This window comes from Chiloscyllium plagiosum, chromosome 9, assembly GCF_004010195.1.
Source record: "Chiloscyllium plagiosum isolate BGI_BamShark_2017 chromosome 9, ASM401019v2, whole genome shotgun sequence".
NCBI lineage: Eukaryota > Metazoa > Chordata > Chondrichthyes > Orectolobiformes > Hemiscylliidae > Chiloscyllium > Chiloscyllium plagiosum.
Window position 1 is genome coordinate 87,867,723 of NC_057718.1, and position 11,216 is coordinate 87,878,938.

The 11,216-nt window shown below is 40.9% G+C and overlaps 1 protein-coding gene across 1 annotated transcript in view; it reads left to right on the top strand.

Moving 5' to 3' along the window:
* Positions 1-8,317, top strand: part of tab2 (TGF-beta activated kinase 1 (MAP3K7) binding protein 2) — a 59,984-nt gene extending 51,667 nt beyond the window's left edge. Inside the window, exon 11 of the transcript XR_006312600.1 lies at positions 7,080-8,317. The gene's annotated coding sequence lies outside the window, so the exon portion shown is untranslated. The remainder of the gene's footprint in view (positions 1-7,079) is intronic.
* The last annotated feature ends 2,899 nt before the right edge of the window (positions 8,318-11,216 follow it).

Consider the following 11,216-nt stretch of genomic DNA (forward strand, 5'->3'; position numbering starts at 1 on the left):
TCAGCTCTTCCCCCTCACGCTCTTGAAGTTTTGGGAAATTACTCGCGTCTTCCATTGTGAAGACTGATGCAAAGTAATTATTCAGTTCCTCAGCCATTTCTTTGTTCCTCAGTACTATCTCCCCTACATCACTTTCCAGCAGCCCAATCTTCACTTTTCCCTCTCTTTTGCCCGTTATATTTCTAAAGAAACTCTTACAGTCTTTCTTTATATTACTGGCTAACTTACCCTCCTATTTAATCTGCCTCCTTATTTCTTTTTTTGTTGCCCTTTGTTGATTGTTGTAAGCTTCCCAATCCTCTGGTTTCCCACTTTACTTTCTTATCTACTTTATCTGCTATCCCTGACTTCCCTAATCAGTCATGGTTGCCTCATCCTCCCTGTGCCATGCTCCTTTTTCCTCAGGATGAATCTCTGCTGTGTCTCCTGAATTGCCCCCAACAACTCCTGCCATTTCTGTTGCACTGTCTTTCCCGCTAGGCTCCTCTCCCAGTCAATTCTACCCAGCTCCTCCCTCGTGCCTCTATAGTTACTTGTATTCAGCTGAAATACTGTTACCTTGGATTCTATCTTCTCTCTCTCAAATTGCAGAGTAAATTCGATCATGTTATGATCACTGCTTCCTAAGGGTTCCTTCATCTTAAGTTCCCTTATCAAGTTTGCCTCATTACACAACAGTAAATCCAGTATTGCCTGTTCCCTAGTGGGCTTCATCACAAGCTGTTCCAAAAGCCATCTCGTACATATTCCACAAATTCCTTTACTTGCGAACTAATTCCAACCTGATTTTTCCCAGTCCTTCTGCATATTGAAATCCTTCATGATCACTGTAACTTTGCCTTTCATACACATCTTTTCTACCTCTTGATGTACCTTGCTCCCCAACTCCTGACTACTGTTTGGAGGCCTATACATGACTCCAACAATGGCATTTTTACCTTTGCAGTTCCTCAATTCTACCCACACAGATTCTACACCATCTGACCCTACTTCATTTCTTACTATTGATTTACTACTAATAGGGCAACACCACCCCCTTTGCCCACCTGCCTATCTTTTCAATAGGATCTATATCCTTGAATATTCAGCTCCCATTCCTGATCCCCTTGCAGCCATGGTCTCTGTGATGCCCACTATGTCATACCTGCCGATTTTGATCTGCACCACAACCTCATTTACCTTCAGATGTAAGACTGTTAGTCCTGTATTAACCATCCCTCTTCTCGTTGTCCAGTGTGCTTGAAGTTTGATTGCTAACTGTTTCTGGATATTCTGTCCTATTTGTGTATGTGCTGGAGATTTTAATAACTTCTCCTAAGTTCTGCACTCTTACCTCCTTTTAATTTTGAGTTTTCTAATTTCCCCTAAAACTGAACCCTCCACCATCCACCCCCCAAAATTCCCCATCCACTATTTAGTTTAAAGCCCTATCTACAGCCCTAGTTATGTGATTCACCAGGACTCTGGTCCCAGCAGGCTCAGATGAAGACTGTCCCATTGGAACAGATCCCTTCTTCCCCATTAGTGGTATCAATGTCCCATGAATTCGAACCCATTTCTCCCATACCAGTCTTTGAGCTACACATTTACCTACTTAATCTTATCAACCCTGTGCCAATTAGGTCGTGTATCAGGTAAGTAATCCAGAGATTATTACCCTTTTGGTTCTGCTTTTTAATTTAGCTCCTAGCTGTTCATACTCCCTCAGCAGAATCTCGGCCCTAGTTTATCCATGTCATTGGTACCCAAGTGGATTACAACCACAAGATTCAATTTAGCACAGATTCAAATTTAGCAGATCCCTTATGAGCCAATCATCACAGCCCTCCTGTGACATCACCTGATAGTGCCTCAGAGTTAAAGGAGGCTTGGGGTTGTAAAATTCCTTAACTAAATTTGTCCACTCTTGAAAAGTTTTAGTATCTGGTGCCTCAGGGAAAGTCAGGCTCCTAATAACCAAAAAAGCTGCAGGTCCACAGCTGTCAGAAGAATTACTCATTGATTTTCATCTGCCCCAATGTCATTTGCCCATTTTAAAAAAAAAAGGATTCTTTCCACAAACAGTTCCCAATCTTTAGCAGAATTGAACAAGTTTACCAAATAATGGCATGATTCCAGAACTGCCTTGTTTCTGACTGTATACACCTACATTTTGTCTTCACTAATCCTGTTGTCTTCAAATATCTATAGTAGCTTTTGCTTATTTTCTCTGCAAGCCTGCTCGCGGACTGTCTTTTCCCCCTTTGTCAATCAATCCCTTTGATATCCTTTGCTGAAATCTAAATTTCTTCAAATCTTCAGTTCTGTTGCCTTTTTGGCCAATTTATATGCCCTGTCCTTGGATCTAATATGATCCCTAATTTCCCTTGTTACCCATGTCTGGATTACCTTTTCCATTTTGACTGGTGCCAGACAGAAATGAACAATTGTTGCAGGTCGTCCATACACTCTTTAAAGGTCTGCCATTGTCTATTCGCCATCATCCCATTAAGTAACATTCCCCAATTTATCATAGGCAGTTTAGGCCTCATACCATTGTAGTTTCTGTTATTTTGATTTCAGACACCTTAGGCTCTTAGTCTTAGAATCAACTACATCATTCTCCATCTTAATGAAGAATTCTATCATATTATGGTCATGTTCCCAAGAAACCTTGCAAAGCTAGGTGGCAATTATTCCTTTCTCATTACGCAGTACGGAGTTTAGGATGGTCTATTCTCTAATTGGTTTATTAATGTATTGACCCAGAAAACCATCTTGTAGACATTCCAGGAATTCGTCCTGTATGGTATTATTGATTTGATTTTTCCAATCTCTATTGAAGTTTGAGCTATATAATTCCATACTCCTATAATTATGGCTTGCATCTCTAATTTCCAGTTTAATGCCTTCCCCAGCATTCCACTACAGTTTTAGTGTCTATATACAATTCCCCATTATCATTTTCTGCCCATTGGTGCTTCTATGTTTTACCCATATAGCTTCCATTTCACTGGAGGTAACATCCTTTCTCACAATTGCATTAAACACTCTTTACCCAAAAATGCTACCCCATCTCCTTTTCATTTTTGAAGAAAGTGAGGACTTCAGATGCTGGAAAGTCAGAGTCAAAAAGTGTGGTCCTGGAAAAGCACAGCGGGTCAGGCAGAATCCGATGAGCAGGAGAATCAATGTTTCAGGCATAAGCCCTTCCTCAGGATTGTGGGGATGGAGGAGATGATCTGGGGGGTGCAGTGGAAGATAGACTCCTTGTGGAGGAGAACTTCTTCAAGGTGGGCATCCTTGGAAGAGGCTTTGCAGTGAGAAATTGAGGACTGCAGTTGCAAGAGAATCAGAGTCGAAAAGTATGGTGCTGGAAAAGCACAGCAGGTCACGCAGCATCCGAGGAGCATGAGAATTGACGTTTCATGCGTAAGCCCTTCATCAGGAGTATGGGGGCATTGTTTGTTAAAGAGGAATTAATGCAATTGTGAGGAAGAATGCTACCCTCAATGACATGGAATCTATACGGGTAGAGCATAGAATCACATTCCTGATGAAGGGCTTATACCTGAACATTGACTCTCCTTCCCTTGAATGCTGCCTGACCTGCTGTGCTTTTCCAGTGCCACATTTTTTGACTTCCTTTCACTTTTGTCTGTCCTTCCTAAAAAAAAACTGAATGCCCCTGAATATTCATTTCCCATCACCTGGTCACACTGCAGCTATGTCTCAGTGATTCCCAACTATATATACCTAGTTATGTCTATTTGCACAACTAATACATCCACTGTATTATTAATTTCCATGCGTAAACTTACAAGGCTTTTTAACATTCTTAGTCCTATTCACATTATTTGCAAAGTGACCCTCTTTGACTCTTGACCTTGAGTTCTCTGCCCATCACTTCTTATTTCTGGTTCTATGTTTTGTTTTTGTCCTTGTTTTTCTCTCTCTTCTGTCTCCCTATAGATTCCTATCCCCCTGTTATTTTAATTTAAACCGTCCCCAATTGCACCAGCAAATGAAGTGAGCTATTTCAGGGAACTAAACCCTTCTCATGTAAATAAAAAACAAAGTATTGCGGATAGTAAAAATCTTAAAATAAAGTGCTGGAAAAATCTCAGCAGTTTCGACAGCATCTGTATACAAAGAGAATGAAGTAAAAATTGGCAGTTTTCTGATCGTAAAGGTAATCAGCTAAGTATATTGCATCAGACCTCCACAACCACCAACCATTACAATAAAGCTGGAATTCAGATTGGTGAATTGATCAGATTACTTTCTTGTCCTCAGTGCAACAGGACATGGACTCAGAGTCATACAGCACAGAAATAAACCTTTCTGTCCAATTAGTCCACGCTGAGCATGTTCCCAAACTAAACTCGTTCCATCTGCCTGCATTTGGCCTATATCCCTCCAAACCTGTCCTTTCCATGTACTGATCCAAATGTCTTTTAAATGTTGTAACTACCTCCATCTGCCACTTTCTCTGAAGTTCATTCTATACACTGTGTGAAAGAAAAAGTTGCCCCTCATTCTTTTAAAATCTTTCTCCTCTCAGCCTAAAAATATGTCCCCTAGTTTTGAACTCACCCACCTTAGGGAAAAGATTTTGGTATTCACCTTATCAATGCTGCTCATAATTTTATAAACCTCCTATAAGGTTTCCAGTTAACTTCCTACATTCCATTGAAAATGTCCCAGCCTATTTTTATAACTGAAACCCTCTGTTCTTAGTAACATCCTGGTAATTTTTTCTGAACCCTCTTCAGTTTAATAATATTCTTCGTCTAACAGGGCAACCAGAACTGCATTCACTTCTCCAGAAGAGGCCTCATCAATGTCCTGCATAACCTCAATATGATGTCCCAACTCCTATACTCAAAGCAATGAAGGCAAGTGTGCTAAAAGCCACCTTAACAACCCTATCAACCTATGATGCAAGTTTCAAAGAATAATGTACCTGAATCCCTAGGTGTCCATTTTCTACAACACCACTCAGGGCTCTACCATTAATTGTACAAGTCCTGCCCTTGTTTGTTTTACCAAAATACAATAACTCTCATATCCTTTAATGTCCTTTATGCAAATTATACTCCATCTGCCATTCCTCAGCCATTGACCAAATTGATCAAGATCTCCTTGTAATTTGGATAATCTTCACTGTCCACTATACCACCAATTTTGATGTCATCTGTAAATTTACTGACCATGGCTCCTGTATTGTCACCCAAATTATTTATATAAATGATAAAACAAAATGAACCCAATACCAGTCCCTGTGAACACTGCTGCTCACAGGCCTCCATTCTGAAAAACAACCCTCCACCTGTCTCCTACCATAAAGCCAATTTTGTATCCAATGGGCAAGCTCACCCTGAATCCCAGGTGACCTAACTTTCCTAATTAGTCTACCATGCAGAATCTTCTCAAAAGTTTTAATAAAGACCAAGTAAACAAACATCTACCGCTCTGCCTTCATCAATCTTGTTGGTTAGTTCATCAAAGTACTCAATCAAATTTGTGAGACATAATTTCCCCCACACGAAACGATGCTGACTGTCCTTAATCATTCTTTGCCTCAAGGTTGGATGCAAAAATGTACTTTGCCAATCCCAAACTATATCCCTAGCAATGAATGTCAACAATTATATGAAGCAGATAACTATGTCTTTATTGCAGATTTATAGTAAACAAAAAAAATCTGTTCTACTTATAAAGCACCTTGACAACTGTTTCAATGAAGGTTGTCAAATGAAACTACAAATAGGATGGGTTGAACTGTCTCCAGTAGATCCCATCTACCATTGAGCAAGTTTTTGAAAATCAGTGATTCTGAAGAAAATATCTTGATTTCCTGGATTCTGAACTGTGGTTTATGTTTCTTCCCCACTTGTTTTAATTATATATTAGATGTTGGCTGTGGTTCAGTGGGTAGCATTCTTGCTTCTGAGTCAGGCAGTTGTGGGTTTGAGTAACATTCTAAGAAACATGATCGCAAAATGCAGACTGACAGGATAGTACTGGAGGAATATGGCACTGTTGAAGATCATGTATTTCAGCTGAGACTATTTTGATGAATGTAATGAACTCACATCATGATTTCAAAAGAATAGCAGAGTTTTCCCTCAGTCAACCTCATGGGAACTGATTATTTGATCCTTCCTTTATTGTTCCTGTGTTCAAATTGGCTGCTGTGTTTCTGTAAGAATGACAATCATAGTCTAACTTGGGAGCTGTTTCTGTTCCTGATCTTCAAAAGGCTCTCCAGCATCAGACCTATATTTCCACAATTAAAGCTAAGCTCATCAAGTTAAACAAAGCACTACACCAGCCTTACTCATGTGGAAATCCAGTAGCGTCAGTATATAATGGTCTGAAGATTTCTTTCTGTGTAAGAATATTTAAGAATTAACTGCTGTGAAAATAACAAAGTCTATAATTGTTATATGTATGTCATTTTGTGTGATTGTATGTAGGGACCTTTTCGTTTCCAGTGAAAGGCCTCCTACCTTTCCCTTTTAACTGACAGCTATTATTGCACCCTTTCAGCTTCAGTGGGCATGAGGCATTTTTTGTTTACTGCAAATGATAACAAAAACTGCTTATTGTTACGACGCTGGGACAACATTTTCCATAAGCACATCAAATGTCTGAAAACTTGCTTGAAAATTACTAATACTTTCCAAGGAAAGATGGCCAATAAAATCCTAAATGTGAACTTGTCGGATCTTTCACATCCATCTCAGAGAACAAGTGGGGCCTGAGTTTAATATGTCAACAGCATCTCTGACAGTATAGAACTGCTTCGGGTCTGGAGTGCAATTTGTACCAAGAACCTTGTATCATTTGTTTAATTCCACTGATGCATAACAGCAGTTCAACAATTACATAAAGCTGATTATGTACTCCACTCTCAATGAAAATGTGTAATGTTTTTCCATCATAGCATGAGATTGGTCCTACAACTTGACAGCATCTAAAATCATTGGACTGCCTTCCACTCGCATTGGCAAGGTGATTGTTATGATGTACCTAGATGATAGGAAATGTTTACAATGGTCTATACACATTTGACAACTTTGCTTCCATTATAGGTTATCAAGTCCAACAAAAACCACTTGATCATATCGCACACCATATTGGATGCTTGATAATGGCTTGCCAAGATCCAAAATTTGAATATTATGTCATCAAAATATTAATGTAGTTGTGGCTTTCACATCTAAAGGACATTGCATTAGGCAGAGGTTATCTATTGATAAGGCTTGAGTAGGTGGCGTTGTTCCTTGATAGCCACACTTGTACAGCAAAGGCTTCTCTGACACAGCCTAATAGGATTATTTGCCATGGCTCAGTGATAACACATTGACACTGCTGAATCATGAAAGTCATGTGTTCAGGTCTATCTCCAGAGCCTCACGTGCCTATTCTATGCTGGCCCTCCAGTGCAATTAATGGTGTTGTCTTTCTGATGAAACATTAAACCAAGGCCCCATCTATCCTGCCTTGGTGGATGTGAAAGAACCCATGGCACTATTTCACACAAGAGGAAGGGAGAGCTGCCCACCATTGGCCCCATTATTTACCCCTCCATCTAAAACAGATTCTCTGGTCATTGCTATTTATAGAAGCTTGTTGTACACAAATTCACTGCTGCATTTCCAACAGAAGAGCTGTGATTACATTTCAGAAGTATTTTTTTGACATGAGATTCTTTAGATTGCCATGAAAGTGCTGTATAAATACAAGCTGTTCTATCCGGAATGTTAGCAATGGCAGAAGTGGTTCCTTCCCAGGGGGTTGGCAGCGGTGGGTTCCTTTACTGAAATGGTAGTCCCAGGAGATGGCAGCAACAGCAGCAGCAATGTAAGCCAGAATGAGGCACCGGTTACTTCAACATTGTGGGCCCAGCATCCAATTTGAGGCCAGGCAGCTTCAGCAGTGGTTGCATTGCTGAGATCGAACCAGCGCAGATGCATGAAAGCAACACTGTTGGTGGAGGCAAGAGGCGCTGAAAAATAGTGACACGGTTCCAGCAGCGGTGGACCAGCTTCAGGACATGAATAGGCTCAGGTACCCAACATGGAGGCAGTGACATTCTGACTGTTTCAGTAAGTGGGTACTCAGAGCACCTGAGTGTTTGCAGACTTAGGGATGGACTTTGTGACTTTGTTTTTCTTCTGGACGTTTCCTTTTCTTTTGATTGTTTCTTTGATTTCTGCTTCCTGTTTTTAATCTTGTCTTTTGTATATTTCGATGGTGGCAGAGAATGGCAACATTGTACATGTTTCACTGCACTCCTGTACTCAAATAAACATGTTAATAAAAATCTAAATCCAGAATGTATAACCTGGTGCTGCCTCTATGTCTGAGGTGTGGTTGCACCTCCCTGGTTCATGACCTCATGAATGGGTCTCATAACTCCAATAAAATTAGAGGTAAATAGCAACAAGGAAATCATGCAGCCAAAGCACGCTGTTAAAATGCATAGTCAAAACAAAAAAGAAACACTCAGACTAATACTGAGGAGTCCCAACATGCTTTTAAGAAAGGCTAAGGCAGTCAAACAGATATGCCTATATTACACAATGGGGAGATGGCAGTGGGCAAAGAGCAAACAAAGGTTCATTTGATGTACAATCTCATGGATTGGAAAGTGCAATAGGGTTAAATTGGATGTCAGTGTAGTCTTGAAATACATTTCTAATATTGCATCTACCAGTTTGGAGTATTGACTCTCAAGTATGCTGATCTGTGTTTCTCGATTGAAAGTTTCCCACAGTTATCCAGCTATGATCAGAACTGCGTGTTAATACTTCACGTAAAACTTTTTCCATCCTTTATTTTCCCCTATCTTTATTGTACAATCTCTAGTTGAACAAACCAATCATAATCAGTAAAAATGTGTACCTCTAAATGTCACCAGATGGATTCAACAGATTTACTGATTTACTGTCAGAAACATTCCTGAAGAAGGGCTCATGCCCGAAACGTCGATTCTCCTGCTCCTTGGATGCTGCCTGACCTGCTGCGCTTTTCCAGCAACACATTTTCAGCTCTGATCTCCAGCACCTGCAGTCCTCACCTTCTCCATTGAGTATAGGCCTAGAGTCCTCAAACATTCCTCATATGTTAAGACTTTCATTCTTGGGATCATTCTTGTGAACTTCTTCTGGATATGGATTCCAAAATTACTCACAATATTCTTAGCCTCATTACTTCCCTGCTGTTATATTCTTGTCCTCTCGAAATAAATGCCAGCGTTGTATTTGCCTTCTTAACTACCAATTCAACTTGCAAGTTAACCTTAAGAGGATCCTGGACTAAGACTTCCAAGTCCCTTTGCATTTCAGATTTCTGAATTTTCTCCCTATTTAGAAAACATTCTATGCCTCTATTCTTCCGACCAAAGTGCATGGCCTCACACTTTCCTATGTTGTATTCCATTTGCCACTTCTTTGCCCATTGTCCTAACCTGTATTCTGCAGCCTCCCAGCCTCCTCAATATTACCTATCCCTCCACCTATCTTTTGCATTATCTGCAAACTTAATCAGAATGCCCTCAGTTCCTTCATCGATATCAGTAACGTATGAAGTGAGAAGTTGTGGTCCCAATTTAGGGCGGCATGGTAGCTCAGTGGTTAGCACTGCTGCCTGACAGGGTCCCAGATTCGATTCCAGCCTCGGGCAACTATCTGTGTGGAGTTTGCACATTCTCCTCATGTCGGCGTGGGTTTCCTCTGGGTGCTCCGATTTCCTCCGAAAGTCCAAAGATGTGCAGGCCAAGTGAATTGACCATGTTAAATTGCCCATAGTGTTAGGTGCATTAGTCAGAGGGAAATGAGTCTGGGTGGGTTACTCTTCGGAGGGTCGGTGTGGACTTGTTGGGCCAAAGGGCCTGTTTCCACACTGTAGGGAATCTAATCTAATAAAAATCAATACTGACACTTGCAGAATACCATTAGTCACCAGCTGTGATCCTGAGGAGGATACTTTTATCCCACTCTCTGCTTTCTGCCTGACATTCAATCTTGTGTCCATTCTAGTACCTTGCCTCTAACACCAAGGGCTCTTATCTTATTCAGCAGCATCCCACCCGGCACCTTATCAAAGCCTTCTGGAAGTCCAGATAGATAACATCAAGTGGCTCAACTTGGTCTAACCTGCTCATTACCTCTTCAAAGAATTCTAAAATATTTGTCAGGCATGACCTCCCCTTGATGAAATCATGCTGACTTTTCCCTATTTTATCAACCACTTCCAAGTATTTGGAAATCTCATCCTTCACAATAGACTCCAAAATCTTACCAACATCTGAGGTCAGGCTAATCCAGCTGTAATTTCCTGTTTTTTGCCTTACTCCCCTCTTAAACAGGTCAGTTACATTAGCAATTTGCAAGTCCTCAGGAACCCTCCCTGACTCCAGTGATTCCTGAAAGATTACAAATAGCCCCTCCACTATCTCTTCAGCTATCTCCTTCAAAACTCTGGGTGAAGTCCCTCTGGTCCAGGTGATTCTTCCACCTTCAGATTTTTCAGATTTTCTTAGCGCCTTCTCCGAGTTGATGGCCACCACACTCCCCTCTGCCCCTCGACTCTCTTGAATTTTCGGGATGTTACTCCTGTCAGGTTGTAAGTTTGCTTGCTGAGCTAGTAGATTTGTTCTCAGACATTTGGTCACCATGCTGGGTAATATCAGTGAGCCTCCGATGAAGTGCTGGTGTTCTGTCCGCTAGCTATTTATCTATCTTGGTCTGTTGTGGTGGATTGTATCATTTCCGGTTCTTTTTCTGAGAGGTTGGTAAATGGGGTCCAAATCAATATGTTTGTTAATGGAATTTTGATATGAATGCCAGGCCTCTAGGAATTCCCGTGCATGTCTTTGTTTAGCCTGTCCCAAGATGGTCATATTGTCCCAGTCGAGCTGGTGTCCCTCTTTGTCTGTGTGTATAGATACTAGTGATAGTTGGTCATGTGTTTTGGTAGCTAGTTGGTGCTCATGTATCCTAGTGGCTAGTTGCCTGCCCATCTGTCCAATGTAATGTTTGTTGCAGTCCTTGCAGGGTATTTTATATATGACATTCATTCTGTTGGTTGTTGGTACGGGGTCCTTTAAATTCATCAGGAGCTGTTTCACTGTGGTCGTAGGTTTCTGGGCTACCATGATGCTTAGAGGCCGGAGTTGTCTACAGCACTGGAACCCACCCTGAAAGACAATGGACTTATAGAAG